At 45.1% G+C, this 4,355-nt stretch overlaps 1 pseudogene; it reads right to left on the bottom strand.

Moving 5' to 3' along the window:
• Positions 1-2,423: 2,423 nt before the first annotated feature.
• LOC128840997 (prolactin-releasing peptide receptor-like) lies at positions 2,424-3,458 on the bottom strand (annotated as a pseudogene).
• Between the last annotated feature and the right edge of the window lie 897 nt (positions 3,459-4,355).

The raw sequence follows: 4,355 nt of genomic DNA, 5'->3' as shown, positions 1-4,355 counted from the left end.
TTACCCACCCATCAACTTGCCACCAGCAAAACAAACAAGGAAACAGAGATGCCAAAAGCCATGGTTCTTTTTTATTTTAAAAAGCATGAAAATCATGGGATCCATGCATCCTGTAACAGTGACAAGTCCAGCCTTGTTGATTTCAGATACAGCTCACAATCTGAGTCTCTTCGGTTAATTAACAATTCCCATATTTAAATTACAGTTTATAATTCCACAAAGAGTTTTAGATGTCTGTTGTACTGATTCACACCTAGATAAAATAGCGAACACATTTGATGTGAATGAGATGACAGTTCATGCCATAACAGAGATTACTGCTTAATTAAGAAAAAAAAAGACAGACTAGGGAAAAGAATACACAGGGAATTAGTGACGGGTTATGGACTCTTTCACCTCCAGTTCAATGGTACATATCTAACAGGGGCAAGGAAGTCTGGAGTTAATACTCTGATCACTCTTCAATAGCATATGTCAAATATATTGGTGGTCTCAGACTAGTTCCCAGTGGGCAGGTGTACTAAAAAGCACCACCACAACTGACAATCAGTTGGACCTTTGGAGGCAGTCTCAGCATGAGGTCAAGTATTGGTAGGGACCTGCAGACTGAACTAATAGTACTACTACACTTTTTATCCTTAGATCTTAAAGAGGGCAGAAAATTGTTTTAAATAGGAAGAAAACAGATGCGGAGGTGAAAGTAACTTGCCCAGCAGGTTGGTGGCACAGCTAGCAATACTGGCCAGATAGTCCTTCCAGATATCCAGTGCCCTAGCCTCTGCTGGACCTGTTTGAAGAATAAGACCTGAGTCTCCAGTACTCAGAATTCAGCACCTTTGGTGAGCACTATGTTCCACACAACAAAATGTGTTGACAAATGTTGAAATCATCTGTTGCAAAAACCTCAAAAAGCATGTGACTGCTATGTGCCTAGACATTCAGTGTTGGCTAAGGCACTGTGTCCATCTGTTCCCAACCAAAAGTAATATCCTACTATGCAGCCATGAAAATAAAGAGCCTGATCAGGGAGTGAATGTGACTTAAGTTTCCCATTGCTATCCTGCATATTCTGACTCCTTGCATATCCATTAATTCACAATAACTTCCTGCTGCTGTCTTCCAAAAAATGATTATGCTAATCACCATAGATGCTCAGACACTGTGGTGATGGGGAATGTGATAGGAACCTAGATAGATGGAGAGACAGGCTTGTGTTGATAATGACACATGGTGTAATTTCAACAGCTGGTCATGAGGAACAGTTGCTCCAGCTATAGACTTCAATATTTACGTCTGTAAATTTCTAATAAGATGGGGGTGAACCCAAATAGAAGCAGTTCTCTTTACTTTTCACCATATGCTCTTTTTAAAGGTGTTTTTTATTCATCTTTTGGTTGATGCTGTTTAATTTGTATATTTTGTATGTCAGTCCTTACTCCACTTTTCTGGGTAGCTAAAATATAAAATGAAACACTTATCACAGCTGGGCACATCTGTGTAACATTACACATCTAGCTGCAGAATATAGTCCATGAAATATGTTCTACATCAGATGGCTTAATTGGGAGCTCCACCAAGGACAATGTTGCTCTTTTTTATATTATTTCCTCCACCCCTTCCCCAGCCTTCATTGTTCACCTTCTCTGTTCTTACCTACAGCAGGGCCATTTAGGGCACTGATTGTTTTTTGTTTTAAAACAAAAAACAGACAAATTATAAAATCCCTTGAAGTTTACAAAGGAATCTTTCTAATTGCACAAAATAGGAAAACATGTTGACCACTAACCTTTCCAGATTTTTTTTAAAAAAGAAATCTATAGGAACACCCCCAATATAGTCATTACCAATTGTATAATGGTATACACCAAGTTCTGAGAGGTTCTGTGCATCAACAGTGGAAGCTGCAGATACACAGCATCTCTCCGAGTGGGCATCTCTCCTTATTTACTGAATCTTCTTTTCAGGGAATTTTTGAAACATATCACTAAAATGTCCCTTGCATCCATTTCCTTTATAAACTATAACCCAGATTAACCCAGGAAAGGAGGTAGGAAGGGGAAGATAGTTTCCACTGACTTTCAAAACAAATATCTATGAATGTGTTTAATGTATTTTAACTAAGTATTTTTAAAACTAAAAAATGAATTCACTCTGACACACGCATACACCCCAATCCCGCTCTCTTGGGCTAGCCCCTCTAAAGGAACAGTCTGCAGCGAACATGTTTCACCTAGAGACATATATTCTTTAAACAGAACAGATGTCCATAGCTTTCAAAGTTGAATGAGGCAAATTGTGCCTGGCACAGGATTGGAGGCATTTGGGTGGCACATCTTATTGTTTTAGTTTGCAACTTGAGCCAATATACTGTGGGAGCTCAGTGTAGGTCAGTAACCCTCCAAGAGGAGCCGCTGGGCAGCAGGTCAGATGACAACACTCACTGTCATGCTTTACCTATAAGGAGCCACTTTTCTGTGCCAGACCAATAACTTCTTTAGCTCCTCCCTAAAGCTACCATGCAGCCAGGCATATATGAAGGGGTTGTAGCAGGCAGAGCTCATAGCAAACCAGTGGCACAGCAGCTGGACAAGGCTAAAATAATAGGCATCCATGGCATTGATGTTGATGTCCCGGATGAGGTTGAAGGTATGTAAGGGCAGCCAGCACACCCCAAAGACCACCCCTACTACAACCAGCAGGCAGAAGGTCCTCTTGTGCCTGGCTCTGTCCCAGTTGGCCTGAATCTGAGTGATAGTACCAGGCATGACCCTGTTCTTGAGCTTGAGGGAGATCTTGGTGTAGGAGACCAGGATGGCTAGCAGGGGGCAGAGGTAGGTGATAAGCAGCAGGAAGAGCACATAGGTCTGACGCTGGTGCTCTTGTTCCCCCCAGAACTCCTCGCACAGAGTGATCTCCTGCTGGCCGAGTTCCACATAGTAGGTGTGAGCCATGGCTGGCAGTGCCAGGCAGCCAGAAAGGATCCAGATGAAGAGCACCACGTAGGCACCCAGCTGCAGCGAGATGCGGCGCCGCAGTGGATGCACAATGGCAACGTAACAGTCCGCAACAATGGTGGCCAGAGTGAAGACAGACACGTAGACGGTGACAGGCTACATGAAGAAGATGAAGTAGCACCTGGTGCTGCCGAAGATCCAGCCGCGGGGCTCGAAGATGTAGGCCAGGGTGAGTGGGATGCAGGTGGCGCACATGGCCACGTCTGACAGGGCCAGGTTCCCGATCAGGAAGTTGGTGACATTGTGCATCTTCTTCACCTGCACAATGACGTGCACCAGCAAGCAGTTCCCCAGCATGCCCACCACCGCCACGGCTGCATACAGCGGCATGATCGGCTCCTTCAGCTGGTGCACCAGCTGCAAGCTCTGGAACAGCACCAACGTCCCGTTGGTGGGGGTGAGTGCAGACTGGCTCTGGTTGTGGTGAGCAGAGAAATCAGCCATCTTTCACTAGAGGGCAAGGAAATGGGAAAATTAGTGACACCTCTACCCCCTATGGGCACTAGTTGCACTTCCTCCTCTACTCCCCCAACGGGCCCTAGTGGTGCCTCTTCTTCCAATCCTACCACAGGCACTAGTGGCATCTCCACACACATACCCAAGGGGCATTTATGGCCCCTCCACCCTTACACCACCTACATGGGCACATGTGCAGTTCAACCCTCCCATCAGTGGAGAATAAGATTACAGTGAAAACAGGAAGATACTCATGGCCATTCCTTCTAGAAACACCCCTGCTCCCAGGGACACGTGAAGTGAAACCTTCCCGTGAGCGCTAAGGATTGCCGTACAAACACATCCATGAAGAACATAAGAGGCCACCAGAATGAGTGACACCCTTTGCTTGCAGACACACTATCCCTACCCTGTCGGAAACTCAAGCAAAGAGAAAAAGCACCCAGATGATGCTATAAATGGCCACGAGGCAGACATCTACCCACAGACAGGCGTGCAATGGCATCTCCACCGGGGACAAAGATTGCAATGAAAAGCACATGGAGTAAGGTAATAAAGTATAATCAGATACATCATAAATTAATAATCCATCATTACAATACATGATGCAACAAGCAATAAAGTACTATTCAAAAAAGCAAGTGGATGAAGGACTACCCGAATTAGGGACACCTCTCTCTCTCTCTCCCTCTCCACAGAGGCGTGTGAAAAATCCCCAGCCACCGGAGAATAAAGTTTTAAAGACACCTGGAGGAAGATCTAAATGAGCCTCGCCACTAGCGACACACTGATCCCCAGACACACGTGCAAATAGAGCCCCATTGGCAGGGCACGAGGGGAAAGCAAAGCGAGTGAGATCGACCATTAACAAAGGCGGCGGGAAGG

This window comes from Malaclemys terrapin, chromosome 7 (genome assembly GCF_027887155.1).
Source record: "Malaclemys terrapin pileata isolate rMalTer1 chromosome 7, rMalTer1.hap1, whole genome shotgun sequence".
NCBI lineage: Eukaryota > Metazoa > Chordata > Testudines > Emydidae > Malaclemys > Malaclemys terrapin.
Note: the sequence above shows the minus strand (reverse complement) of the source record. Positions and strands in the feature narration are given on the sequence as shown.